The sequence below is a fragment of the Schistocerca gregaria genome, chromosome 2 (genome assembly GCF_023897955.1).
Source record: "Schistocerca gregaria isolate iqSchGreg1 chromosome 2, iqSchGreg1.2, whole genome shotgun sequence".
Lineage (NCBI taxonomy): Eukaryota > Metazoa > Arthropoda > Insecta > Orthoptera > Acrididae > Schistocerca > Schistocerca gregaria.
This window is the reverse complement of record NC_064921.1, coordinates 716221205-716248368: the sequence shown is the minus strand read 5'-3', so window position 1 is coordinate 716248368 and position 27164 is coordinate 716221205. Positions and strand designations below refer to the sequence as shown.

The 27164-nt window shown below is 48.9% G+C and overlaps 27 non-coding genes across 27 annotated transcripts; 18 read left to right on the top strand and 9 right to left on the bottom strand.

The window, feature by feature from the left end:
* Window positions 1-1540: 1540 nt before the first annotated feature.
* Trnap-ugg (transfer RNA proline (anticodon UGG)) lies at window positions 1541-1613 on the top strand. Its single transcript has one exon. It is a non-coding gene; the product is annotated as a tRNA-Pro (tRNA).
* Window positions 1614-2236: 623 nt separating this feature from the next.
* Trnav-uac (transfer RNA valine (anticodon UAC)) lies at window positions 2237-2309 on the bottom strand. Its single transcript has one exon. It is a non-coding gene; the product is annotated as a tRNA-Val (tRNA).
* A 221-nt stretch (window positions 2310-2530) lies between these two features.
* Trnap-cgg (transfer RNA proline (anticodon CGG)) lies at window positions 2531-2602 on the top strand. The gene has a single exon. It is a non-coding gene; the product is annotated as a tRNA-Pro (tRNA).
* Window positions 2603-4393: 1791 nt separating this feature from the next.
* Window positions 4394-4465, top strand: Trnap-ugg (transfer RNA proline (anticodon UGG)). The gene has a single exon. It is a non-coding gene; the product is annotated as a tRNA-Pro (tRNA).
* Window positions 4466-5089: 624 nt separating this feature from the next.
* On the bottom strand, window positions 5090-5162 carry Trnav-uac (transfer RNA valine (anticodon UAC)). Its single transcript has one exon. It is a non-coding gene; the product is annotated as a tRNA-Val (tRNA).
* A 221-nt stretch (window positions 5163-5383) lies between these two features.
* Trnap-cgg (transfer RNA proline (anticodon CGG)) lies at window positions 5384-5455 on the top strand. The gene has a single exon. It is a non-coding gene; the product is annotated as a tRNA-Pro (tRNA).
* A 1791-nt stretch (window positions 5456-7246) lies between these two features.
* On the top strand, window positions 7247-7318 carry Trnap-ugg (transfer RNA proline (anticodon UGG)). The gene has a single exon. It is a non-coding gene; the product is annotated as a tRNA-Pro (tRNA).
* Window positions 7319-7942: 624 nt separating this feature from the next.
* Trnav-uac (transfer RNA valine (anticodon UAC)) lies at window positions 7943-8015 on the bottom strand. Its single transcript has one exon. It is a non-coding gene; the product is annotated as a tRNA-Val (tRNA).
* Window positions 8016-8236: 221 nt separating this feature from the next.
* Window positions 8237-8308, top strand: Trnap-cgg (transfer RNA proline (anticodon CGG)). The gene has a single exon. It is a non-coding gene; the product is annotated as a tRNA-Pro (tRNA).
* A 1791-nt stretch (window positions 8309-10099) lies between these two features.
* On the top strand, window positions 10100-10171 carry Trnap-ugg (transfer RNA proline (anticodon UGG)). Its single transcript has one exon. It is a non-coding gene; the product is annotated as a tRNA-Pro (tRNA).
* A 624-nt stretch (window positions 10172-10795) lies between these two features.
* Window positions 10796-10868, bottom strand: Trnav-uac (transfer RNA valine (anticodon UAC)). Its single transcript has one exon. It is a non-coding gene; the product is annotated as a tRNA-Val (tRNA).
* A 221-nt stretch (window positions 10869-11089) lies between these two features.
* On the top strand, window positions 11090-11161 carry Trnap-cgg (transfer RNA proline (anticodon CGG)). Its single transcript has one exon. It is a non-coding gene; the product is annotated as a tRNA-Pro (tRNA).
* Window positions 11162-12952: 1791 nt separating this feature from the next.
* Trnap-ugg (transfer RNA proline (anticodon UGG)) lies at window positions 12953-13024 on the top strand. Its single transcript has one exon. It is a non-coding gene; the product is annotated as a tRNA-Pro (tRNA).
* A 624-nt stretch (window positions 13025-13648) lies between these two features.
* Trnav-uac (transfer RNA valine (anticodon UAC)) lies at window positions 13649-13721 on the bottom strand. The gene has a single exon. It is a non-coding gene; the product is annotated as a tRNA-Val (tRNA).
* A 221-nt stretch (window positions 13722-13942) lies between these two features.
* Window positions 13943-14014, top strand: Trnap-cgg (transfer RNA proline (anticodon CGG)). The gene has a single exon. It is a non-coding gene; the product is annotated as a tRNA-Pro (tRNA).
* Window positions 14015-15805: 1791 nt separating this feature from the next.
* On the top strand, window positions 15806-15877 carry Trnap-ugg (transfer RNA proline (anticodon UGG)). The gene has a single exon. It is a non-coding gene; the product is annotated as a tRNA-Pro (tRNA).
* A 624-nt stretch (window positions 15878-16501) lies between these two features.
* Trnav-uac (transfer RNA valine (anticodon UAC)) lies at window positions 16502-16574 on the bottom strand. Its single transcript has one exon. It is a non-coding gene; the product is annotated as a tRNA-Val (tRNA).
* A 221-nt stretch (window positions 16575-16795) lies between these two features.
* Window positions 16796-16867, top strand: Trnap-cgg (transfer RNA proline (anticodon CGG)). The gene has a single exon. It is a non-coding gene; the product is annotated as a tRNA-Pro (tRNA).
* Window positions 16868-18658: 1791 nt separating this feature from the next.
* Window positions 18659-18730, top strand: Trnap-ugg (transfer RNA proline (anticodon UGG)). Its single transcript has one exon. It is a non-coding gene; the product is annotated as a tRNA-Pro (tRNA).
* Window positions 18731-19354: 624 nt separating this feature from the next.
* Trnav-uac (transfer RNA valine (anticodon UAC)) lies at window positions 19355-19427 on the bottom strand. The gene has a single exon. It is a non-coding gene; the product is annotated as a tRNA-Val (tRNA).
* Window positions 19428-19648: 221 nt separating this feature from the next.
* On the top strand, window positions 19649-19720 carry Trnap-cgg (transfer RNA proline (anticodon CGG)). Its single transcript has one exon. It is a non-coding gene; the product is annotated as a tRNA-Pro (tRNA).
* Window positions 19721-21511: 1791 nt separating this feature from the next.
* Window positions 21512-21583, top strand: Trnap-ugg (transfer RNA proline (anticodon UGG)). The gene has a single exon. It is a non-coding gene; the product is annotated as a tRNA-Pro (tRNA).
* A 624-nt stretch (window positions 21584-22207) lies between these two features.
* Trnav-uac (transfer RNA valine (anticodon UAC)) lies at window positions 22208-22280 on the bottom strand. The gene has a single exon. It is a non-coding gene; the product is annotated as a tRNA-Val (tRNA).
* Window positions 22281-22501: 221 nt separating this feature from the next.
* Window positions 22502-22573, top strand: Trnap-cgg (transfer RNA proline (anticodon CGG)). The gene has a single exon. It is a non-coding gene; the product is annotated as a tRNA-Pro (tRNA).
* A 1791-nt stretch (window positions 22574-24364) lies between these two features.
* On the top strand, window positions 24365-24436 carry Trnap-ugg (transfer RNA proline (anticodon UGG)). The gene has a single exon. It is a non-coding gene; the product is annotated as a tRNA-Pro (tRNA).
* A 624-nt stretch (window positions 24437-25060) lies between these two features.
* On the bottom strand, window positions 25061-25133 carry Trnav-uac (transfer RNA valine (anticodon UAC)). The gene has a single exon. It is a non-coding gene; the product is annotated as a tRNA-Val (tRNA).
* A 221-nt stretch (window positions 25134-25354) lies between these two features.
* Trnap-cgg (transfer RNA proline (anticodon CGG)) lies at window positions 25355-25426 on the top strand. Its single transcript has one exon. It is a non-coding gene; the product is annotated as a tRNA-Pro (tRNA).
* The last annotated feature ends 1738 nt before the right edge of the window (window positions 25427-27164 follow it).

Below are 27164 nucleotides of genomic sequence, written 5' to 3'. Positions count from 1 at the left end.
CCTGTTAGGCAGACGTGATAACCGCTACACCACGGAAACTGCTAAGCTCTGAGATCCACATGTGACACAACTTGCAGGACGATCACAACTTTGGCGTAAAAATCACTTTGCGGAAACGCACAATGCAGGTATTTCGCATTCGTACGCAACAATCGACAGCACCCTTGCCTGTCTGAATGCCACCACGAATAAGAGCCCAAGAAGTCGTCGGACAAGCTCGCGGCCGAGTCCTCGGTAGCATCAGCTACTCTTGCTTTCCGTACGAGCTACCGTCAATTCGCGCAGTCGCTATTGCATATGATGTCACCAAAAGCAATCACTTCGTTAGCGGCAAGGAGCCCGGGCCCTGCGGTAGCTCTACATGGAGGCACCAGCAGCCCCGACAGGCCGCCTCTGGCGCGCCGGCGTCCGGACCCGCGACCCCTAATGACGTTGCAGTCGATGTATTTCTTAATATCGCTTTTGGATGAAGCAAGCCAGGTGTAAATCACACAGTATTTTACTGATGTTCTGGAAACGCAAATTTAGAACAAGTAGAACATTATATAAAATTTGTTGTGTGGTCGAGCGGAACCCACCCTTCGCTCTTCCCAGATTATCGTTGCTGCACGGAATGATTGTTAAAGCACCGACGGCTTCAGAGTTCGTCTTCTCCAACGTTTGCTTTTGCAGTACATTCCGCAATCTTTTCGTTATGAGTCGTCTGTTTCGGTTTCCCGATGTAGTTTTGCTCACAGCTCCCGACTTCTCTTAACCCCGAGCCACCACTAGCCGAAAATTCCGCACTGCAGTCCGGTCAATCTGCAGAGCTCGATAAGAGCATCGCGGTCGTTCCTGAGCTAATGAAACGGCCGTGTCTGTAGTTGTTCCCAGATGTCTCCCACAGCAACGGCCTCCCGGACGCCTGCATTACAGGAGTACGCCCCTACTCCCAGCCATACAATTGCATTTGAAAGCAGAATAACATGAGCTACAGAGCAACTCCGACTTTTGTGTCTGACCTACTTTTAATGATACTGTGGTCGGTTTAGTTACTACTATCGCTGCTGGACGAAGCAGACCAGTTGAAAGCCACACGGTATTCTTGTAACGAACAGGTAATGGAAATTTAGGTAAAACGATATCAAAAAAAGTTGCGTGGTGGAGCGACACATACAGTTGGCTCTTCGTAGATGATCATTGCTGCACGGAATAATTCTTAAGGCACCGACGCCTTCAGGAGTCGTGTTTGGAAGTTTTGCTTGCAGTATATTCCGCTATCTTTTCGTTATGAGTTGGTGTTTCGGCTTCCCGGTGTTTTTTTGTTTAGTGCATTTACCTTCCCTTGACGCTAAGAAAGCACATGACGAAAGTGAAACACCACCGTCTGTTCATCTGCAGAGTGCGATGAAATTATTCACTCTACATTCATTGCCTTTAATATTCTTTCCATCAGTGGTGGGCGCTGCCTTCAGAAAGCGCTTTTCTTTCTGATTTACATGAAAGTTTGTGTTCCTCAGAGCTGGACTGCTTGGGATTACCTTCACTGCCACCGGCAGGTGGCTCGTTGGTCTAGGGGTATGATTCCTGCTTTGGGTGCAGGAGGTCCCGGGTTCAAATCCCGGACGAGGCCTATCGTTTTGACCGTGCTGAAGAGTAGGTGGAGCTCACCCACGTTTGTAGCTCTGCAATGAAGAACAGATGCGTGCCGCAGCACGCTGTGTGTGGCCCTACGGTCATGAAGGGACCGTTTGATATGGCAAGAATCTGATACCAGTAAATTACATAGGTCGATTTCTGTAGAAGAGCCGACAGTAATCTTGCATGCAACGGAAAACAAAGGTTGTCTTTGCAGAACGTGTGCACCGTGAGTGGAGACGAAGCTCAATCGTGGAGCAGTCTACCTTCATCTGATTAGCGACAACGTCAACCAAAGAGTGGGATACAAGACTGAGCGTAGTTACGAGTTTCTCACTATTAGTTATGTTCACACTTCAACAGAGTTGTGACAAGGCGAGTGCAAAGAGATCAGGAAAGCCAGTATGAAGCGAACTTGAAGTAGTCTTGAAGAAATGGATACTAAATTTTGCAGGCCAGAATGGAGCTACGAGCGTTCTGAGTTACTGAATACCGGTGCACTATGGGAGCAAGAGCATCTGACAGTAAAATGAGGTAGCACACGACATTTATTATCCCGCACACGCAGACGTGACGTTATCTCGGAAATGGAATCCTAAAACGGGTTTAAAAAAAGTCGTGCTTCCGCCCGGGATCGAACCGGGGACCTTCTGCGTGTAAAGCAGACGTGATAACCGCTACACCACGGAAACGACGGTTTTGCCGTTGTACTACCTGGAAAACCGTAGCTCCAACAGATTTTTCCTGCGTAAGCAAGGGCATCGGCTACGAGCTCCGTCCGATTCTAGAAGTTGCTATAGTAAAAGACAACGATAAAAACAATCAAACCGCAACAGCCAGGGAGAACGCTGGGTGAGCAGCAGCTCTGCACGGTGATAGCAAGAACGGAGGCGATAGTCATGTGCATCGAGAAGGCTCGTTGGTCTAGGGGTATGATTCCTGCTTCGGGTGCAGGAGGTCCCGGGTTCAAATCCCGGACGAGCCCTTGCGTTTTGTGCAAACGTGTGGCGACTACCGGCATGCCGGCGGCTGTTCCGCGCATTTCCTGCCCTCCAGGTAAGCACAAAAACCTAGTAGCCGGTTCTGAAAGAGTTTCATGTATCATTTGAGCCATCTGCAGCCTGGTGGTTGGACGTTTGAAATTGATTTCAATGTTCACAGTAGAGATTGTAGCAAGTGTCTTGTTGAGTGCGACGAAAAAGTGATTACGCCCGGAATCGAAACGGAGACCTTCTGCCTGTTAGGCAGACGTGATAACCGCTACACCACGGAAACTGCTAAGCTCTGAGATCCACATGTGACACAACTTGCAGGACGATCACAACTTTGGCGTAAAAATCACTTTGCGGAAACGCACAATGCAGGTATTTCGCATTCGTACGCAACAATCGACAGCACCCTTGCCTGTCTGAATGCCACCACGAATAAGAGCCCAAGAAGTCGTCGGACAAGCTCGCGGCCGAGTCCTCGGTAGCATCAGCTACTCTTGCTTTCCGTACGAGCTACCGTCAATTCGCGCAGTCGCTATTGCATATGATGTCACCAAAAGCAATCACTTCGTTAGCGGCAAGGAGCCCGGGCCCAGCGGTAGCTCTACATGGAGGCACCAGCAGCCCCGACAGGCCGCCGCTGGCGCGCCGGCGTCCGGACCCGCGACCCCTAATGACGTTGCAGTCGATGTATTTCTTAATATCGCTTTTGGAAGAAGCAAGCCAGGTGTAAATCACACAGTATTTTACTGATGATCTGGAAACGCAAATTTAGAACAAGTAGAACATTATATAAAATTTGTTGTGTGGTCGAGCGGAACCCACCCTTCGCTCTTCCCAGATTATCGTTGCTGCACGGAATGATTGTTAAAGCACCGACGGCTTCAGAGTTCGTCTTCTCCAACGTTTGCTTTTGCAGTACATTCCGCAATCTTTTCGTTATGAGTCGTCTGTTTCGGTTTCCCGATGTAGTTTTGCTCACAGCTCCCGACTTCTCTTAACCCCGAGCCACCACTAGCCGAAAATTCCGCACTGCAGTCCGGTCAATCTGCAGAGCTCGATAAGAGCATCGCGGTCGTTCCTGAGCTAATGAAACGGCCGTGTCTGTAGTTGTTCCCAGATGTCTCCCACAGCAACGGCCTCCCGGACGCCTGCATTACAGGAGTACGCCCCTACTCCCAGCCATACAATTGCATTTGAAAGCAGAATAACATGAGCTACAGAGCAACTCCGACTTTTGTGTCTGACCTACTTTTAATGATACTGTGGTCGGTTTAGTTACTACTATCGCTGCTGGACGAAGCAGACCAGTTGAAAGCCACACGGTATTCTTGTAACGAACAGGTAATGGAAATTTAGGTAAAACGATATCAAAAAAAGTTGCGTGGTGGAGCGACACATACAGTTGGCTCTTCGTAGATGATCATTGCTGCACGGAATAATTCTTAAGGCACCGACGCCTTCAGGAGTCGTGTTTGGAAGTTTTGCTTGCAGTATATTCCGCTATCTTTTCGTTATGAGTTGGTGTTTCGGCTTCCCGGTGTTTTTTTGTTTAGTGCATTTACCTTCCCTTGACGCTAAGAAAGCACATGACGAAAGTGAAACACCACCGTCTGTTCATCTGCAGAGTGCGATGAAATTATTCACTCTACATTCATTGCCTTTAATATTCTTTCCATCAGTGGTGGGCGCTGCCTTCAGAAAGCGCTTTTCTTTCTGATTTACATGAAAGTTTGTGTTCCTCGGAGCTGGACTGCTTGGGATTACCTTCACTGCCACCGGCAGGTGGCTCGTTGGTCTAGGGGTATGATTCCTGCTTTGGGTGCAGGAGGTCCCGGGTTCAAATCCCGGACGAGCCCTATCGTTTTGACCGTGCTGAAGAGTAGGTGGAGCTCACCCACGTTTGTAGCTCTGCAATGAAGAACAGATGCGTGCCGCAGCACGCTGTGTGTGGCCCTACGGTCATGAAGGGACCGTTTGATATGGCAAGAATCTGATACCAGTAAATTACATAGGTCGATTTCTGTAGAAGAGCCGACAGTAATCTTGCATGCAACGGAAAACAAAGGTTGTCTTTGCAGAACGTGTGCACCGTGAGTGGAGACGAAGCTCAATCGTGGAGCAGTCTACCTTCATCTGATTAGCGACAACGTCAACCAAAGAGTGGGATACAAGACTGAGCGTAGTTACGAGTTTCTCACTATTAGTTATGTTCACACTTCAACAGAGTTGTGACAAGGCGAGTGCAAAGAGATCAGGAAAGCCAGTATGAAGCGAACTTGAAGTAGTCTTGAAGAAATGGATACTAAATTTTGCAGGCCAGAATGGAGCTACGAGCGTTCTGAGTTACTGAATACCGGTGCACTATGGGAGCAAGAGCATCTGACAGTAAAATGAGGTAGCACACTACATTTATTATCCCGCACACGCAGACGTGACGTTATCTCGGAAATGGAATCCTAAAACGGGTTTAAAAAAAGTCGTGCTTCCGCCCGGGATCGAACCGGGGACCTTCTGCGTGTAAAGCAGACGTGATAACCGCTACACCACGGAAACGACGGTTTTGCCGTTGTACTACCTGGAAAACCGTAGCTCCAACAGATTTTTCCTGCGTAAGCAAGGGCATCGGCTACGAGCTCCGTCCGATTCTAGAAGTTGCTATAGTAAAAGACAACGATAAAAACAATCAAACCGCAACAGCCAGGGAGAACGCTGGGTGAGCAGCAGCTCTGCACGGTGATAGCAAGAACGGAGGCGATAGTCATGTGCATCGAGAAGGCTCGTTGGTCTAGGGGTATGATTCCTGCTTCGGGTGCAGGAGGTCCCGGGTTCAAATCCCGGACGAGCCCTAGCGTTTTGTGCAAACGTGTGGCGACTACCGGCATGCCGGCGGCTGTTCCGCGCATTTCCTGCCCTCCAGGTAAGCACAAAAACCTAGTAGCCGGTTCTGAAAGAGTTTCATGTATCATTTGAGCCATCTGCAGCCTGGTGGTTGGACGTTTGAAATTGATTTAAATGTTCACAGTAGAGATTGTAGCAAGTGTCTTGTTGAGTGCGACGAAAAAGTGATTACGCCCGGAATCGAAACGGAGACCTTCTGCCTGTTAGGCAGACGTGATAACCGCTACACCACGGAAACTGCTAAGCTCTGAGATCCACATGTGACACAACTTGCAGGACGATCACAACTTTGGCGTAAAAATCACTTTGCGGAAACGCACAATGCAGGTATTTCGCATTCGTACGCAACAATCGACAGCACCCTTGCCTGTCTGAATGCCACCACGAATAAGAGCCCAAGAAGTCGTCGGACAAGCTCGCGGCCGAGTCCTCGGTAGCATCAGCTACTCTTGCTTTCCGTACGAGCTACCGTCAATTCGCGCAGTCGCTATTGCATATGATGTCACCAAAAGCAATCACTTCGTTAGCGGCAAGGAGCCCGGGCCCAGCGGTAGCTCTACATGGAGGCACCAGCAGCCCCGACAGGCCGCCGCTGGCGCGCCGGCGTCCGGACCCGCGACCCCTAATGACGTTGCAGTCGATGTATTTCTTAATATCGCTTTTGGAAGAAGCAAGCCAGGTGTAAATCACACAGTATTTTACTGATGATCTGGAAACGCAAATTTAGAACAAGTAGAACATTATATAAAATTTGTTGTGTGGTCGAGCGGAACCCACCCTTCGCTCTTCCCAGATTATCGTTGCTGCACGGAATGATTGTTAAAGCACCGACGGCTTCAGAGTTCGTCTTCTCCAACGTTTGCTTTTGCAGTACATTCCGCAATCTTTTCGTTATGAGTCGTCTGTTTCGGTTTCCCGATGTAGTTTTGCTCACAGCTCCCGACTTCTCTTAACCCCGAGCCACCACTAGCCGAAAATTCCGCACTGCAGTCCGGTCAATCTGCAGAGCTCGATAAGAGCATCGCGGTCGTTCCTGAGCTAATGAAACGGCCGTGTCTGTAGTTGTTCCCAGATATCTCCCACAGCAACGGCCTCCCGGACGCCTGCATTACAGGAGTACGCCCCTACTCCCAGCCATACAATTGCATTTGAAAGCAGAATAACATGAGCTACAGAGCAACTCCGACTTTTGTGTCTGACCTACTTTTAATGATACTGTGGTCGGTTTAGTTACTACTATCGCTGCTGGACGAAGCAGACCAGTTGAAAGCCACACGGTATTCTTGTAACGAACAGGTAATGGAAATTTAGGTAAAACGATATCAAAAAAAGTTGCGTGGTGGAGCGACACATACAGTTGGCTCTTCGTAGATGATCATTGCTGCACGGAATAATTCTTAAGGCACCGACGCCTTCAGGAGTCGTGTTTGGAAGTTTTGCTTGCAGTATATTCCGCTATCTTTTCGTTATGAGTTGGTGTTTCGGCTTCCCGGTGTTTTTTTGTTTAGTGCATTTACCTTCCCTTGACGCTAAGAAAGCACATGACGAAAGTGAAACACCACCGTCTGTTCATCTGCAGAGTGCGATGAAATTATTCACTCTACATTCATTGCCTTTAATATTCTTTCCATCAGTGGTGGGCGCTGCCTTCAGAAAGCGCTTTTCTTTCTGATTTACATGAAAGTTTGTGTTCCTCGGAGCTGGACTGCTTGGGATTACCTTCACTGCCACCGGCAGGTGGCTCGTTGGTCTAGGGGTATGATTCCTGCTTTGGGTGCAGGAGGTCCCGGGTTCAAATCCCGGACGAGCCCTATCGTTTTGACCGTGCTGAAGAGTAGGTGGAGCTCACCCACGTTTGTAGCTCTGCAATGAAGAACAGATGCGTGCCGCAGCACGCTGTGTGTGGCCCTACGGTCATGAAGGGACCGTTTGATATGGCAAGAATCTGATACCAGTAAATTACATAGGTCGATTTCTGTAGAAGAGCCGACAGTAATCTTGCATGCAACGGAAAACAAAGGTTGTCTTTGCAGAACGTGTGCACCGTGAGTGGAGACGAAGCTCAATCGTGGAGCAGTCTACCTTCATCTGATTAGCGACAACGTCAACCAAAGAGTGGGATACAAGACTGAGCGTAGTTACGAGTTTCTCACTATTAGTTATGTTCACACTTCAACAGAGTTGTGACAAGGCGAGTGCAAAGAGATCAGGAAAGCCAGTATGAAGCGAACTTGAAGTAGTCTTGAAGAAATGGATACTAAATTTTGCAGGCCAGAATGGAGCTACGAGCGTTCTGAGTTACTGAATACCGGTGCACTATGGGAGCAAGAGCATCTGACAGTAAAATGAGGTAGCACACTACATTTATTATCCCGCACACGCAGACGTGACGTTATCTCGGAAATGGAATCCTAAAACGGGTTTAAAAAAAGTCGTGCTTCCGCCCGGGATCGAACCGGGGACCTTCTGCGTGTAAAGCAGACGTGATAACCGCTACACCACGGAAACGACGGTTTTGCCGTTGTACTACCTGGAAAACCGTAGCTCCAACAGATTTTTCCTGCGTAAGCAAGGGCATCGGCTACGAGCTCCGTCCGATTCTAGAAGTTGCTATAGTAAAAGACAACGATAAAAACAATCAAACCGCAACAGCCAGGGAGAACGCTGGGTGAGCAGCAGCTCTGCACGGTGATAGCAAGAACGGAGGCGATAGTCATGTGCATCGAGAAGGCTCGTTGGTCTAGGGGTATGATTCCTGCTTCGGGTGCAGGAGGTCCCGGGTTCAAATCCCGGACGAGCCCTTGCGTTTTGTGCAAACGTGTGGCGACTACCGGCATGCCGGCGGCTGTTCCGCGCATTTCCTGCCCTCCAGGTAAGCACAAAAACCTAGTAGCCGGTTCTGAAAGAGTTTCATGTATCATTTGAGCCATCTGCAGCCTGGTGGTTGGACGTTTGAAATTGATTTAAATGTTCACAGTAGAGATTGTAGCAAGTGTCTTGTTGAGTGCGACGAAAAAGTGATTACGCCCGGAATCGAAACGGAGACCTTCTGCCTGTTAGGCAGACGTGATAACCGCTACACCACGGAAACTGCTAAGCTCTGAGATCCACATGTGACACAACTTGCAGGACGATCACAACTTTGGCGTAAAAATCACTTTGCGGAAACGCACAATGCAGGTATTTCGCATTCGTACGCAACAATCGACAGCACCCTTGCCTGTCTGAATGCCACCACGAATAAGAGCCCAAGAAGTCGTCGGACAAGCTCGCGGCCGAGTCCTCGGTAGCATCAGCTACTCTTGCTTTCCGTACGAGCTACCGTCAATTCGCGCAGTCGCTATTGCATATGATGTCACCAAAAGCAATCACTTCGTTAGCGGCAAGGAGCCCGGGCCCAGCGGTAGCTCTACATGGAGGCACCAGCAGCCCCGACAGGCCGCCGCTGGCGCGCCGGCGTCCGGACCCGCGACCCCTAATGACGTTGCAGTCGATGTATTTCTTAATATCGCTTTTGGAAGAAGCAAGCCAGGTGTAAATCACACAGTATTTTACTGATGATCTGGAAACGCAAATTTAGAACAAGTAGAACATTATATAAAATTTGTTGTGTGGTCGAGCGGAACCCACCCTTCGCTCTTCCCAGATTATCGTTGCTGCACGGAATGATTGTTAAAGCACCGACGGCTTCAGAGTTCGTCTTCTCCAACGTTTGCTTTTGCAGTACATTCCGCAATCTTTTCGTTATGAGTCGTCTGTTTCGGTTTCCCGATGTAGTTTTGCTCACAGCTCCCGACTTCTCTTAACCCCGAGCCACCACTAGCCGAAAATTCCGCACTGCAGTCCGGTCAATCTGCAGAGCTCGATAAGAGCATCGCGGTCGTTCCTGAGCTAATGAAACGGCCGTGTCTGTAGTTGTTCCCAGATATCTCCCACAGCAACGGCCTCCCGGACGCCTGCATTACAGGAGTACGCCCCTACTCCCAGCCATACAATTGCATTTGAAAGCAGAATAACATGAGCTACAGAGCAACTCCGACTTTTGTGTCTGACCTACTTTTAATGATACTGTGGTCGGTTTAGTTACTACTATCGCTGCTGGACGAAGCAGACCAGTTGAAAGCCACACGGTATTCTTGTAACGAACAGGTAACGGAAATTTAGGTAAAACGATATCAAAAAAAGTTGCGTGGTGGAGCGACACATACAGTTGGCTCTTCGTAGATGATCATTGCTGCACGGAATAATTCTTAAGGCACCGACGCCTTCAGGAGTCGTGTTTGGAAGTTTTGCTTGCAGTATATTCCGCTATCTTTTCGTTATGAGTTGGTGTTTCGGCTTCCCGGTGTTTTTTTGTTTAGTGCATTTACCTTCCCTTGACGCTAAGAAAGCACATGACGAAAGTGAAACACCACCGTCTGTTCATCTGCAGAGTGCGATGAAATTATTCACTCTACATTCATTGCCTTTAATATTCTTTCCATCAGTGGTGGGCGCTGCCTTCAGAAAGCGCTTTTCTTTCTGATTTACATGAAAGTTTGTGTTCCTCGGAGCTGGACTGCTTGGGATTACCTTCACTGCCACCGGCAGGTGGCTCGTTGGTCTAGGGGTATGATTCCTGCTTTGGGTGCAGGAGGTCCCGGGTTCAAATCCCGGACGAGCCCTATCGTTTTGACCGTGCTGAAGAGTAGGTGGAGCTCACCCACGTTTGTAGCTCTGCAATGAAGAACAGATGCGTGCCGCAGCACGCTGTGTGTGGCCCTACGGTCATGAAGGGACCGTTTGATATGGCAAGAATCTGATACCAGTAAATTACATAGGTCGATTTCTGTAGAAGAGCCGACAGTAATCTTGCATGCAACGGAAAACAAAGGTTGTCTTTGCAGAACGTGTGCACCGTGAGTGGAGACGAAGCTCAATCGTGGAGCAGTCTACCTTCATCTGATTAGCGACAACGTCAACCAAAGAGTGGGATACAAGACTGAGCGTAGTTACGAGTTTCTCACTATTAGTTATGTTCACACTTCAACAGAGTTGTGACAAGGCGAGTGCAAAGAGATCAGGAAAGCCAGTATGAAGCGAACTTGAAGTAGTCTTGAAGAAATGGATACTAAATTTTGCAGGCCAGAATGGAGCTACGAGCGTTCTGAGTTACTGAATACCGGTGCACTATGGGAGCAAGAGCATCTGACAGTAAAATGAGGTAGCACACTACATTTATTATCCCGCACACGCAGACGTGACGTTATCTCGGAAATGGAATCCTAAAACGGGTTTAAAAAAAGTCGTGCTTCCGCCCGGGATCGAACCGGGGACCTTCTGCGTGTAAAGCAGACGTGATAACCGCTACACCACGGAAACGACGGTTTTGCCGTTGTACTACCTGGAAAACCGTAGCTCCAACAGATTTTTCCTGCGTAAGCAAGGGCATCGGCTACGAGCTCCGTCCGATTCTAGAAGTTGCTATAGTAAAAGACAACGATAAAAACAATCAAACCGCAACAGCCAGGGAGAACGCTGGGTGAGCAGCAGCTCTGCACGGTGATAGCAAGAACGGAGGCGATAGTCATGTGCATCGAGAAGGCTCGTTGGTCTAGGGGTATGATTCCTGCTTCGGGTGCAGGAGGTCCCGGGTTCAAATCCCGGACGAGCCCTTGCGTTTTGTGCAAACGTGTGGCGACTACCGGCATGCCGGCGGCTGTTCCGCGCATTTCCTGCCCTCCAGGTAAGCACAAAAACCTAGTAGCCGGTTCTGAAAGAGTTTCATGTATCATTTGAGCCATCTGCAGCCTGGTGGTTGGACGTTTGAAATTGATTTCAATGTTCACAGTAGAGATTGTAGCAAGTGTCTTGTTGAGTGCGACGAAAAAGTGATTACGCCCGGAATCGAAACGGAGACCTTCTGCCTGTTAGGCAGACGTGATAACCGCTACACCACGGAAACTGCTAAGCTCTGAGATCCACATGTGACACAACTTGCAGGACGATCACAACTTTGGCGTAAAAATCACTTTGCGGAAACGCACAATGCAGGTATTTCGCATTCGTACGCAACAATCGACAGCACCCTTGCCTGTCTGAATGCCACCACGAATAAGAGCCCAAGAAGTCGTCGGACAAGCTCGCGGCCGAGTCCTCGGTAGCATCAGCTACTCTTGCTTTCCGTACGAGCTACCGTCAATTCGCGCAGTCGCTATTGCATATGATGTCACCAAAAGCAATCACTTCGTTAGCGGCAAGGAGCCCGGGCCCAGCGGTAGCTCTACATGGAGGCACCAGCAGCCCCGACAGGCCGCCGCTGGCGCGCCGGCGTCCGGACCCGCGACCCCTAATGACGTTGCAGTCGATGTATTTCTTAATATCGCTTTTGGAAGAAGCAAGCCAGGTGTAAATCTCACAGTATTTTACTGATGATCTGGAAACGCAAATTTAGAACAAGTAGAACATTATATAAAATTTGTTGTGTGGTCGAGCGGAACCCACCCTTCGCTCTTCCCAGATTATCGTTGCTGCACGGAATGATTGTTAAAGCACCGACGGCTTCAGAGTTCGTCTTCTCCAACGTTTGCTTTTGCAGTACATTCCGCAATCTTTTCGTTATGAGTCGTCTGTTTCGGTTTCCCGATGTAGTTTTGCTCACAGCTCCCGACTTCTCTTAACCCCGAGCCACCACTAGCCGAAAATTCCGCACTGCAGTCCGGTCAATCTGCAGAGCTCGATAAGAGCATCGCGGTCGTTCCTGAGCTAATGAAACGGCCGTGTCTGTAGTTGTTCCCAGATGTCTCCCACAGCAACGGCCTCCCGGACGCCTGCATTACAGGAGTACGCCCCTACTCCTAGCCATACAATTGCATTTGAAAGCAGAATAACATGAGCTACAGAGCAACTCCGACTTTTGTGTCTGACCTACTTTTAATGATACTGTGGTCGGTTTAGTTACTACTATCGCTGCTGGACGAAGCAGACCAGTTGAAAGCCACACGGTATTCTTGTAACGAACAGGTAATGGAAATTTAGGTAAAACGATATCAAAAAAAGTTGCGTGGTGGAGCGACACATACAGTTGGCTCTTCGTAGATGATCATTGCTGCACGGAATAATTCTTAAGGCACCGACGCCTTCAGGAGTCGTGTTTGGAAGTTTTGCTTGCAGTATATTCCGCTATCTTTTCGTTATGAGTTGGTGTTTCGGGTTCCCGGAGTTTTTTTGTTTAGTGCATTTGCCTTCCCTTGACGCTAAGAAAGCACATGACGAAAGTGAAACACCACCGTCTGTTCATCTGCAGAGTGCGATGAAATTATTCACTCTACATTCATTGCCTTTAATATTCTTTCCATCAGTGGTGGGCGCTGCCTTCAGAAAGCGCTTTTCTTTCTGATTTACATGAAAGTTTGTGTTCCTCGGAGCTGGACTGCTTGGGATTACCTTCACTGCCACCGGCAGGTGGCTCGTTGGTCTAGGGGTATGATTCCTGCTTTGGGTGCAGGAGGTCCCGGGTTCAAATCCCGGACGAGCCCTATCGTTTTGACCGTGCTGAAGAGTAGGTGGAGCTCACCCACGTTTGTAGCTCTGCAATGAAGAACAGATGCGTGCCGCAGCACGCTGTGTGTGGCCCTACGGTCATGAAGGGACCGTTTGATATGGCAAGAATCTGATACCAGTAAATTACATAGGTCGATTTCTGTAGAAGAGCCGACAGTAATCTTGCATGCAACGGAAAACAAAGGTTGTCTTTGCAGAACGTGTGCACCGTGAGTGGAGACGAAGCTCAATCGTGGAGCAGTCTACCTTCATCTGATTAGCGACAACGTCAACCAAAGAGTGGGATACAAGACTGAGCGTAGTTACGAGTTTCTCACTATTAGTTATGTTCACACTTCAACAGAGTTGTGACAAGGCGAGTGCAAAGAGATCAGGAAAGCCAGTATGAAGCGAACTTGAAGTAGTCTTGAAGAAATGGATACTAAATTTTGCAGGCCAGAATGGAGCTACGAGCGTTCTGAGTTACTGAATACCGGTGCACTATGGGAGCAAGAGCATCTGACAGTAAAATGAGGTAGCACACGACATTTATTATCCCGCACACGCAGACGTGACGTTATCTCGGAAATGGAATCCTAAAACGGGTTTAAAAAAAGTCGTGCTTCCGCCCGGGATCGAACCGGGGACCTTCTGCGTGTAAAGCAGACGTGATAACCGCTACACCACGGAAACGACGGTTTTGCCGTTGTACTACCTGGAAAACCGTAGCTCCAACAGATTTTTCCTGCGTAAGCAAGGGCATCGGCTACGAGCTCCGTCCGATTCTAGAAGTTGCTATAGTAAAAGACAACGATAAAAACAATCAAACCGCAACAGCCAGGGAGAACGCTGGGTGAGCAGCAGCTCTGCACGGTGATAGCAAGAACGGAGGCGATAGTCATGTGCATCGAGAAGGCTCGTTGGTCTAGGGGTATGATTCCTGCTTCGGGTGCAGGAGGTCCCGGGTTCAAATCCCGGACGAGCCCTTGCGTTTTGTGCAAACGTGTGGCGACTACCGGCATGCCGGCGGCTGTTCCGCGCATTTCCTGCCCTCCAGGTAAGCACAAAAACCTAGTAGCCGGTTCTGAAAGAGTTTCATGTATCATTTGAGCCATCTGCAGCCTGGTGGTTGGACGTTTGAAATTGATTTAAATGTTCACAGTAGAGATTGTAGCAAGTGTCTTGTTGAGTGCGACGAAAAAGTGATTACGCCCGGAATCGAAACGGAGACCTTCTGCCTGTTAGGCAGACGTGATAACCGCTACACCACGGAAACTGCTAAGCTCTGAGATCCACATGTGACACAACTTGCAGGACGATCACAACTTTGGCGTAAAAATCACTTTGCGGAAACGCACAATGCAGGTATTTCGCATTCGTACGCAACAATCGACAGCACCCTTGCCTGTCTGAATGCCACCACGAATAAGAGCCCAAGAAGTCGTCGGACAAGCTCGCGGCCGAGTCCTCGGTAGCATCAGCTACTCTTGCTTTCCGTACGAGCTACCGTCAATTCGCGCAGTCGCTATTGCATATGATGTCACCAAAAGCAATCACTTCGTTAGCGGCAAGGAGCCCGGGCCCAGCGGTAGCTCTACATGGAGGCACCAGCAGCCCCGACAGGCCGCCGCTGGCGCGCCGGCGCCCGGACCCGCGACCCCTAATGACGTTGCAGTCGATGTATTTCTTAATATCGCTTTTGGAAGAAGCAAGCCAGGTGTAAATCTCACAGTATTTTACTGATGATCTGGAAACGCAAATTTAGAACAAGTAGAACATTATATAAAATTTGTTGTGTGGTCGAACGGAACCCACCCTTCGCTCTTCCCAGATTATCGTTGCTGCACGGAATGATTGTTAAAGCACCGACGGCTTCAGAGTTCGTCTTCTCCAACGTTTGCTTTTGCAGTACATTCCGCAATCTTTTCGTTATGAGTCGTCTGTTTCGGTTTCCCGATGTAGTTTTGCTCACAGCTCCCGACTTCTCTTAACCCCGAGCCACCACTAGCCGAAAATTCCGCACTGCAGTCCGGTCAATCTGCAGAGCTCGATAAGAGCATCGCGGTCGTTCCTGAGCTAATGAAACGGCCGTGTCTGTAGTTGTTCCCAGATGTCTCCCACAGCAACGGCCTCCCGGACGCCTGCATTACAGGAGTACGCCCCTACTCCTAGCCATACAATTGCATTTGAAAGCAGAATAACATGAGCTACAGAGCAACTCCGACTTTTGTGTCTGACCTACTTTTAATGATACTGTGGTCGGTTTAGTTACTACTATCGCTGCTGGACGAAGCAGACCAGTTGAAAGCCACACGGTATTCTTGTAACGAACAGGTAATGGAAATTTAGGTAAAACGATATCAAAAAAAGTTGCGTGGTGGAGCGACACATACAGTTGGCTCTTCGTAGATGATCATTGCTGCACGGAATAATTCTTAAGGCACCGACGCCTTCAGGAGTCGTGTTTGGAAGTTTTGCTTGCAGTATATTCCGCTATCTTTTCGTTATGAGTTGGTGTTTCGGGTTCCCGGAGTTTTTTTGTTTAGTGCATTTGCCTTCCCTTGACGCTAAGAAAGCACATGACGAAAGTGAAACACCACCGTCTGTTCATCTGCAGAGTGCGATGAAATTATTCACTCTACATTCATTGCCTTTAATATTCTTTCCATCAGTGGTGGGCGCTGCCTTCAGAAAGCGCTTTTCTTTCTGATTTACATGAAAGTTTGTGTTCCTCGGAGCTGGACTGCTTGGGATTACCTTCACTGCCACCGGCAGGTGGCTCGTTGGTCTAGGGGTATGATTCCTGCTTTGGGTGCAGGAGGTCCCGGGTTCAAATCCCGGACGAGCCCTATCGTTTTGACCGTGCTGAAGAGTAGGTGGAGCTCACCCACGTTTGTAGCTCTGCAATGAAGAACAGATGCGTGCCGCAGCACGCTGTGTGTGGCCCTACGGTCATGAAGGGACCGTTTGATATGGCAAGAATCTGATACCAGTAAATTACATAGGTCGATTTCTGTAGAAGAGCCGACAGTAATCTTGCATGCAACGGAAAACAAAGGTTGTCTTTGGAGAACGTGTGCACCGTGAGTGGAGACGAAGCTCAATCGTGGAGCAGTCTACCTTCATCTGATTAGCGACAACGTCAACCAAAGAGTGGGATACAAGACTGAGCGTAGTTACGAGTTTCTCACTATTAGTTATGTTCACACTTCAACAGAGTTGTGACAAGGCGAGTGCAAAGAGATCAGGAAAGCCAGTATGAAGCGAACTTGAAGTAGTCTTGAAGAAATGGATACTAAATTTTGCAGGCCAGAATGGAGCTACGAGCGTTCTTAGTTACTGAATACCGGTGCACTATGGGAGCAAGAGCATCTGACAGTAAAATGAGGTAGCACACGACATTTATTATCCCGCACACGCAGACGTGACGTTATCTCGGAAATGGAATCCTAAAACGAGTTTAAAAAAAGTCGTGCTTCCGCCCGGGATCGAAACGGGGACCTTCTGCGTGTAAAGCAGACGTGATAACCGCTACACCACGGAAACGACGGTTTTGCCGTTGTACTACCTGGAAAACCGTAGCTCCAACAGATTTTTCCTGCGTAAGCAAGGGCATCGGCTACGAGCTCCGTCCGATTCTAGAAGTTGCTATAGTAAAAGACAACGATAAAAACAATCAAACCGCAACAGCCAGGGAGAACGCTGGGTGAGCAGCAGCTCTGCACGGTGATAGCAAGAACGGAGGCGATAGTCATGTGCATCGAGAAGGCTCGTTGGTCTAGGGGTATGATTCCTGCTTCGGGTGCAGGAGGTCCCGGGTTCAAATCCCCGACGAGCCCTTGCGTTTTGTGCAAACGTGTGGCGACTACCGGCATGCCGGCGGCTGTTCCGCGCATTTCCTGCCCTCCAGGTAAGCACAAAAACCTAGTAGCCGGTTCTGAAAGAGTTTCATGTATCATTTGAGCCATCTGCAGCCTGGTGGTTGGACGTTTGAAATTGATTTAAATGTTCACAGTAGAGATTGTAGCAAGTGTCTTGTTGAGTGCGACGAAAAAGTGATTACGCCCGGAATCGAAACGGAGACCTTCTGCCTGTTAGGCAGACGTGATAACCGCTACACCACGGAAACTGCTAAGCTCTGAGATCCACATGTGACACAACTTGCAGGACGATCACAACTTTGGCGTAAAAATCACTTTGCGGAAACGCACAATGCAGGTATTTCGCATTCGTACGCAACAATCGACAGCACCCTTGCCTGTCTGAATGCCACCACGAATAAGAGCCCAAGAAGTCGTCGGACAAGCTCGCGGCCGAGTCCTCGGTAGCATCAGCTACTCTTGCTTTCCGTACGAGCTACCGTCAATTCGCGCAGTCGCTATTGCATATGATGTCACCAAAAGCAATCACTTCGTTAGCGGCAAGGAGCCCGGGCCCAGCGGTAGCTCTACATGGAGGCACCAGCAGCCCCGACAGGCCGCCGCTGGCGCGCCGGCGCCCGAACCCGCGACCCCTAATGACGTTGCAGTCGATGTATTTCTTAATATCGCTTTTGGAAGAAGCAAGCCAGGTGTAAATCTCACAGTATTTTACTGATGATCTGGAAACGCAAATTTAGAACAAGTAGAACATTATATAAAATTTGTTGTGTGGTCGAGCGGAACCCACCCTTCGCTCTTCCCAGATTATCGTTGCTGCACGGAATGATTGTTAAAGCACCGACGGCTTCAGAGTTCGTCTTCTCCAACGTTTGCTTTTGCAGTACATTCCGCAATCTTTTCGTTATGAGTCGTCTGTTTCGGTTTCCCGATGTAGTTTTGCTCACAGCTCCCGACTTCTCTTAACCCCGAGCCACCACTAGCCGAAAATTCCGCACTGCAGTCCGGTCAATCTGCAGAGCTCGATAAGAGCATCGCGGTCGTTCCTGAGCTAATGAAACGGCCGTGTCTGTAGTTGTTCCCAGATGTCTCCCACAGCAACGGCCTCCCGGACGCCTGCATTACAGGAGTACGCCCCTACTCCCAGCCATACAATTGCATTTGAAAGCAGAATAACATGAGCTACAGAGCAACTCCGACTTTTGTGTCTGACCTACTTTTAATGATACTGTGGTCGGTTTAGTTACTACTATCGCTGCTGGACGAAGCAGACCAGTTGAAAGCCACACGGTATTCTTGTAACGAACAGGTAATGGAAATTTAGGTAAAACGATATCAAAAAAAGTTGCGTGGTGGAGCGACACATACAGTTGGCTCTTCGTAGATGATCATTGCTGCACGGAATAATTCTTAAGGCACCGACGCCTTCAGGAGTCGTGTTTGGAAGTTTTGCTTGCAGTATATTCCGCTATCTTTTCGTTATGAGTTGGTGTTTCGGCTTCCCGGTGTTTTTTTGTTTAGTGCATTTGCCTTCCCTTGACGCTAAGAAAGCACATGACGAAAGTGAAACACCACCGTCTGTTCATCTGCAGAGTGCGATGAAATTATTCACTCTACATTCATTGCCTTTAATATTCTTTCCATCAGTGGTGGGCGCTGCCTTCAGAAAGCGCTTTTCTTTCTGATTTACATGAAAGTTTGTGTTCCTCGGAGCTGGACTGCTTGGGATTACCTTCACTGCCACCGGCAGGTGGCTCGTTGGTCTAGGGGTATGATTCCTGCTTTGGGTGCAGGAGGTCCCGGGTTCAAATCCCGGACGAGCCCTATCGTTTTGACCGTGCTGAAGAGTAGGTGGAGCTCACCCACGTTTGTAGCTCTGCAATGAAGAACAGATGCGTGCCGCAGCACGCTGTGTGTGGCCCTACGGTCATGAAGGGACCGTTTGATATGGCAAGAATCTGATACCAGTAAATTACATAGGTCGATTTCTGTAGAAGAGCCGACAGTAATCTTGCATGCAACGGAAAACAAAGGTTGTCTTTGCAGAACGTGTGCACCGTGAGTGGAGACGAAGCTCAATCGTGGAGCAGTCTACCTTCATCTGATTAGCGACAACGTCAACCAAAGAGTGGGATACAAGACTGAGCGTAGTTACGAGTTTCTCACTATTAGTTATGTTCACACTTCAACAGAGTTGTGACAAGGCGAGTGCAAAGAGATCAGGAAAGCCAGTATGAAGCGAACTTGAAGTAGTCTTGAAGAAATGGATACTAAATTTTGCAGGCCAGAATGGAGCTACGAGCGTTCTGAGTTACTGAATACCGGTGCACTATGGGAGCAAGAGCATTTGACAGTAAAATGAGGTAGCACACGACATTTATTATCCCGCACACGCAGACGTGACGTTATCTCGGAAATGGAATCCTAAAACGGGTTTAAAAAAAGTCGTGCTTCCGCCCGGGATCGAACCGGGGACCTTCTGCGTGTAAAGCAGACGTGATAACCGCTACACCACGGAAACGACGGTTTTGCCGTTGTACTACCTGGAAAACCGTAGCTCCAACAGATTTTTCCTGCGTAAGCAAGGGCATCGGCTACGAGCTCCGTCCGATTCTAGAAGTTGCTATAGTAAAAGACAACGATAAAAACAATCAAACCGCAACAGCCAGGGAGAACGCTGGGTGAGCAGCAGCTCTGCACGGTGATAGCAAGAACGGAGGCGATAGTCATGTGCATCGAGAAGGCTCGTTGGTCTAGGGGTATGATTCCTGCTTCGGGTGCAGGAGGTCCCGGGTTCAAATCCCGGACGAGCCCTTGCGTTTTGTGCAAACGTGTGGCGACTACCGGCATGCCGGCGGCTGTTCCGCGCATTTCCTGCCCTCCAGGTAAGCACAAAAACCTAGTAGCCGGTTCTGAAAGAGTTTCATGTATCATTTGAGCCATCTGCAGCCTGGTGGTTGGACGTTTGAAATTGATTTAAATGTTCACAGTAGAGATTGTAGCAAGTGTCTTGTTGAGTGCGACGAAAAAGTGATTACGCCCGGAATCGAAACGGAGACCTTCTGCCTGTTAGGCAGACGTGATAACCGCTACACCACGGAAACTGCTAAGCTCTGAGATCCACATGTGACACAACTTGCAGGACGATCACAACTTTGGCGTAAAAATCACTTTGCGGAAACGCACAATGCAGGTATTTCGCATTCGTACGCAACAATCGACAGCACCCTTGCCTGTCTGAATGCCACCACGAATAAGAGCCCAAGAAGTCGTCGGACAAGCTCGCGGCCGAGTCCTCGGTAGCATCAGCTACTCTTGCTTTCCGTACGAGCTACCGTCAATTCGCGCAGTCGCTATTGCATATGATGTCACCAAAAGCAATCACTTCGTTAGCGGCAAGGAGCCCGGGCCCAGCGGTAGCTCTACATGGAGGCACCAGCAGCCCCGACAGGCCGCCGCTGGCGCGCCGGCGCCCGGACCCGCGACCCCTAATGACGTTGCAGTCGATGTATTTCTTAATATCGCTTTTGGAAGAAGCAAGCCAGGTGTAAATCTCACAGTATTTTACTGATGATCTGGAAACGCAAATTTAGAACAAGTAGAACATTATATAAAATTTGTTGTGTGGTCGAGCGGAACCCACCCTTCGCTCTTCCCAGATTATCGTTGCTGCACGGAATGATTGTTAAAGCACCGACGGCTTCAGAGTTCGTCTTCTCCAACGTTTGCTTTTGCAGTACATTCCGCAATCTTTTCGTTATGAGTCGTCTGTTTCGGTTTCCCGATGTAGTTTTGCTCACAGCTCCCGACTTCTCTTAACCCCGAGCCACCACTAGCCGAAAATTCCGCACTGCAGTCCGGTCAATCTGCAGAGCTCGATAAGAGCATCGCGGTCGTTCCTGAGCTAATGAAACGGCCGTGTCTGTAGTTGTTCCCAGATGTCTCCCACAGCAACGGCCTCCCGGACGCCTGCATTACAGGAGTACGCCCCTACTCCCAGCCATACAATTGCATTTGAAAGCAGAATAACATGAGCTACAGAGCAACTCCGACTTTTGTGTCTGACCTACTTTTAATGATACTGTGGTCGGTTTAGTTACTACTATCGCTGCTGGACGAAGCAGACCAGTTGAAAGCCACACGGTATTCTTGTAACGAACAGGTAATGGAAATTTAGGTAAAACGATATCAAAAAAAGTTGCGTGGTGGAGCGACACATACAGTTGGCTCTTCGTAGATGATCATTGCTGCACGGAATAATTCTTAAGGCACCGACGCCTTCAGGAGTCGTGTTTGGAAGTTTTGCTTGCAGTATATTCCGCTATCTTTTCGTTATGAGTTGGTGTTTCGGCTTCCCGGTGTTTTTTTGTTTAGTGCATTTGCCTTCCCTTGACGCTAAGAAAGCACATGACGAAAGTGAAACACCACCGTCTGTTCATCTGCAGAGTGCGATGAAATTATTCACTCTACATTCATTGCCTTTAATATTCTTTCCATCAGTGGTGGGCGCTGCCTTCAGAAAGCGCTTTTCTTTCTGATTTACATGAAAGTTTGTGTTCCTCGGAGCTGGACTGCTTGGGATTACCTTCACTGCCACCGGCAGGTGGCTCGTTGGTCTAGGGGTATGATTCCTGCTTTGGGTGCAGGAGGTCCCGGGTTCAAATCCCGGACGAGCCCTATCGTTTTGACCGTGCTGAAGAGTAGGTGGAGCTCACCCACGTTTGTAGCTCTGCAATGAAGAACAGATGCGTGCCGCAGCACGCTGTGTGTGGCCCTACGGTCATGAAGGGACCGTTTGATATGGCAAGAATCTGATACCAGTAAATTACATAGGTCGATTTCTGTAGAAGAGCCGACAGTAATCTTGCATGCAACGGAAAACAAAGGTTGTCTTTGCAGAACGTGTGCACCGTGAGTGGAGACGAAGCTCAATCGTGGAGCAGTCTACCTTCATCTGATTAGCGACAACGTCAACCAAAGAGTGGGATACAAGACTGAGCGTAGTTACGAGTTTCTCACTATTAGTTATGTTCACACTTCAACAGAGTTGTGACAAGGCGAGTGCAAAGAGATCAGGAAAGCCAGTATGAAGCGAACTTGAAGTAGTCTCGAAGAAATGGATACTAAATTTTGCAGGCCAGAATGGAGCTACGAGCGTTCTGAGTTACTGAATACCGGTGCACTATGGGAGCAAGAGCATTTGACAGTAAAATGAGGTAGCACACGACATTTATTATCCCGCACACGCAGACGTGACGTTATCTCGGAAATGGAATCCTAAAACGGGTTTAAAAAAAGTCGTGCTTCCGCCCGGGATCGAAACGGGGACCTTCTGCGTGTAAAGCAGACGTGATAACCGCTACACCACGGAAACGACGGTTTGGCCGTTGTACTACCTGGAAAACCGTAGCTCCAACAGATTTTTCCTGCGTAAGCAAGGGCATCGGCTACGAGCTCCGTCCGATTCTAGAAGTTGCTATAGTAAAAGACAACGATAAAAACAATCAAACCGCAACAGCCAGGGAGAACGCTGGGTGAGCAGCAGCTCTGCACGGTGATAGCAAGAAAGGAGGCGATAGTCATGTGCATCGAGAAGGCTCGTTGGTCTAGGGGTATGATTCCTGCTTCGGGTGCAGGAGGTCCCGGGTTCAAATCCCGGACGAGCCCTTGCGTTTTGTGCAAACGTGTGGCGACTACCGGCATGCCGGCGGCTGTTCCGCGCATTTCCTGCCCTCCAGGTAAGCACAAAAACCTAGTAGCCGGTTCTGAAAGAGTTTCATGTATCATTTGAGCCATCTGCAGCCTGGTGGTTGGACGTTTGAAATTGATTTAAATGTTCACAGTAGAGATTGTAGCAAGTGTCTTGTTGAGTGCGACGAAAAAGTGATTACGCCCGGAATCGAAACGGAGACCTTCTGCCTGTTAGGCAGACGTGATAACCGCTACACCACGGAAACTGCTAAGCTCTGAGATCCACATGTGACACAACTTGCAGGACGATCACAACTTTGGCGTAAAAATCACTTTGCGGAAACGCACAATGCAGGTATTTCGCATTCGTACGCAACAATCGACAGCACCCTTGCCTGTCTGAATGCCACCACGAATAAGAGCCCAAGAAGTCGTCGGACAAGCTCGCGGCCGAGTCCTCGGTAGCATCAGCTACTCTTGCTTTCCGTACGAGCTACCGTCAATTCGCGCAGTCGCTATTGCATATGATGTCACCAAAAGCAATCACTTCGTTAGCGGCAAGGAGCCCGGGCCCAGCGGTAGCTCTACATGGAGGCACCAGCAGCCCCGACAGGCCGCCGCTGGCGCGCCGGCGTCCGGACCCGCGACCCCTAATGACGTTGCAGTCGATGTATTTCTTAATATCGCTTTTGGAAGAAGCAAGCCAGGTGTAAATCTCACAGTATTTTACTGATGATCTGGAAACGCAAATTTAGAACAAGTAGAACATTATATAAAATTTGTTGTGTGGTCGAGCGGAACCCACCCTTCGCTCTTCCCAGATTATCGTTGCTGCACGGAATGATTGTTAAAGCACCGACGGCTTCAGAGTTCGTCTTCTCCAACGTTTGCTTTTGCAGTACATTCCGCAATCTTTTCGTTATGAGTCGTCTGTTTCGGTTTCCCGATGTAGTTTTGCTCACAGCTCCCGACTTCTCTTAACCCCGAGCCACCACTAGCCGAAAATTCCGCACTGCAGTCCGGTCAATCTGCAGAGCTCGATAAGAGCATCGCGGTCGTTCCTGAGCTAATGAAACGGCCGTGTCTGTAGTTGTTCCCAGATGTCTCCCACAGCAACGGCCTCCCGGACGCCTGCATTACAGGAGTACGCCCCTACTCCCAGCCATACAATTGCATTTGAAAGCAGAATAACATGAGCTACAGAGCAACTCCGACTTTTGTGTCTGACCTACTTTTAATGATACTGTGGTCGGTTTAGTTACTACTATCGCTGCTGGACGAAGCAGACCAGTTGAAAGCCACACGGTATTCTTGTAACGAACAGGTAATGGAAATTTAGGTAAAACGATATCAAAAAAAGTTGCGTGGTGGAGCGACACATACAGTTGGCTCTTCGTAGATGATCATTGCTGCACGGAATAATTCTTAAGGCACCGACGCCTTCAGGAGTCGTGTTTGGAAGTTTTGCTTGCAGTATATTCCGCTATCTTTTCGTTATGAGTTGGTGTTTCGGCTTCCCGGTGTTTTTTTGTTTAGTGCATTTGCCTTCCCTTGACGCTAAGAAAGCACATGACGAAAGTGAAACACCACCGTCTGTTCATCTGCAGAGTGCGATGAAATTATTCACTCTACATTCATTGCCTTTAATATTCTTTCCATCAGTGGTGGGCGCTGCCTTCAGAAAGCGCTTTTCTTTCTGATTTACATGAAAGTTTGTGTTCCTCGGAGCTGGACTGCTTGGGATTACCTTCACTGCCACCGGCAGGTGGCTCGTTGGTCTAGGGGTATGATTCCTGCTTTGGGTGCAGGAGGTCCCGGGTTCAAATCCCGGACGAGCCCTATCGTTTTGACCGTGCTGAAGAGTAGGTGGAGCTCACCCACGTTTGTAGCTCTGCAATGAAGAACAGATGCGTGCCGCAGCACGCTGTGTGTGGCCCTACGGTCATGAAGGGACCGTTTGATATGGCAAGAATCTGATACCAGTAAATTACATAGGTCGATTTCTGTAGAAGAGCCGACAGTAATCTTGCATGCAACGGAAAACAAAGGTTGTCTTTGCAGAACGTGTGCACCGTGAGTGGAGACGAAGCTCAATCGTGGAGCAGTCTACCTTCATCTGATTAGCGACAACGTCAACCAAAGAGTGGGATACAAGACTGAGCGTAGTTACGAGTTTCTCACTATTAGTTATGTTCACACTTCAACAGAGTTGTGACAAGGCGAGTGCAAAGAGATCAGGAAAGCCAGTATGAAGCGAACTTGAAGTAGTCTTGAAGAAATGGATACTAAATTTTGCAGGCCAGAATGGAGCTACGAGCGTTCTGAGTTACTGAATACCGGTGCACTATGGGAGCAAGAGCATTTGACAGTAAAATGAGGTAGCACACGACATTTATTATCCCGCACACGCAGACGTGACGTTATCTCGGAAATGGAATCCTAAAACGGGTTTAAAAAAAGTCGTGCTTCCGCCCGGGATCGAAACGGGGACCTTCTGCGTGTAAAGCAGACGTGATAACCGCTACACCACGGAAACGACGGTTTGGCCGTTGTACTACCTGGAAAACCGTAGCTCCAACAGATTTTTCCTGCGTAAGCAAGGGCATCGGCTACGAGCTCCGTCCGATTCTAGAAGTTGCTATAGTAAAAGACAACGATAAAAACAATCAAACCGCAACAGCCAGGGAGAACGCTGGGTGAGCAGCAGCTCTGCACGGTGATAGCAAGAAAGGAGGCGATAGTCATGTGCATCGAGAAGGCTCGTTGGTCTAGGGGTATGATTCCTGCTTCGGGTGCAGGAGGTCCCGGGTTCAAATCCCGGACGAGCCCTTGCGTTTTGTGCAAACGTGTGGCGACTACCGGCATGCCGGCGGCTGTTCCGCGCATTTCCTGCCCTCCAGGTAAGCACAAAAACCTAGTAGCCGGTTCTGAAAGAGTTTCATGTATCATTTGAGCCATCTGCAGCCTGGTGGTTGGACGTTTGAAATTGATTTAAATGTTCACAGTAGAGATTGTAGCAAGTGTCTTGTTGAGTGCGACGAAAAAGTGATTACGCCCGGAATCGAAACGGAGACCTTCTGCCTGTTAGGCAGACGTGATAACCGCTACACCACGGAAACTGCTAAGCTCTGAGATCCACATGTGACACAACTTGCAGGACGATCACAACTTTGGCGTAAAAATCACTTTGCGGAAACGCACAATGCAGGTATTTCGCATTCGTACGCAACAATCGACAGCACCCTTGCCTGTCTGAATGCCACCACGAATAAGAGCCCAAGAAGTCGTCGGACAAGCTCGCGGCCGAGTCCTCGGTAGCATCAGCTACTCTTGCTTTCCGTACGAGCTACCGTCAATTCGCGCAGTCGCTATTGCATATGATGTCACCAAAAGCAATCACTTCGTTAGCGGCAAGGAGCCCGGGCCCAGCGGTAGCTCTACATGGAGGCACCAGCAGCCCCGACAGGCCGCCGCTGGCGCGCCGGCGTCCGGACCCGCGACCCCTAATGACGTTGCAGTCGATGTATTTCTTAATATCGCTTTTGGAAGAAGCAAGCCAGGTGTAAATCTCACAGTATTTTACTGATGATCTGGAAACGCAAATTTAGAACAAGTAGAACATTATATAAAATTTGTTGTGTGGTCGAGCGGAACCCACCCTTCGCTCTTCCCAGATTATCGTTGCTGCACGGAATGATTGTTAAAGCACCGACGGCTTCAGAGTTCGTCTTCTCCAACGTTTGCTTTTGCAGTACATTCCGCAATCTTTTCGTTATGAGTCGTCTGTTTCGGTTTCCCGATGTAGTTTTGCTCACAGCTCCCGACTTCTCTTAACCCCGAGCCACCACTAGCCGAAAATTCCGCACTGCAGTCCGGTCAATCTGCAGAGCTCGATAAGAGCATCGCGGTCGTTCCTGAGCTAATGAAACGGCCGTGTCTGTAGTTGTTCCCAGATGTCTCCCACAGCAACGGCCTCCCGGACGCCTGCATTACAGGAGTACGCCCCTACTCCCAGCCATACAATTGCATTTGAAAGCAGAATAACATGAGCTACAGAGCAACTCCGACTTTTGTGTCTGACCTACTTTTAATGATACTGTGGTCGGTTTAGTTACTACTATCGCTGCTGGACGAAGCAGACCAGTTGAAAGCCACACGGTATTCTTGTAACGAACAGGTAATGGAAATTTAGGTAAAACGATATCAAAAAAAGTTGCGTGGTGGAGCGACACATACAGTTGGCTCTTCGTAGATGATCATTGCTGCACGGAATAATTCTTAAGGCACCGACGCCTTCAGGAGTCGTGTTTGGAAGTTTTGCTTGCAGTATATTCCGCTATCTTTTCGTTATGAGTTGGTGTTTCGGCTTCCCGGTGTTTTTTTGTTTAGTGCATTTGCCTTCCCTTGACGCTAAGAAAGCACATGACGAAAGTGAAACACCACCGTCTGTTCATCTGCAGAGTGCGATGAAATTATTCACTCTACATTCATTGCCTTTAATATTCTTTCCATCAGTGGTGGGCGCTGCCTTCAGAAAGCGCTTTTCTTTCTGATTTACATGAAAGTT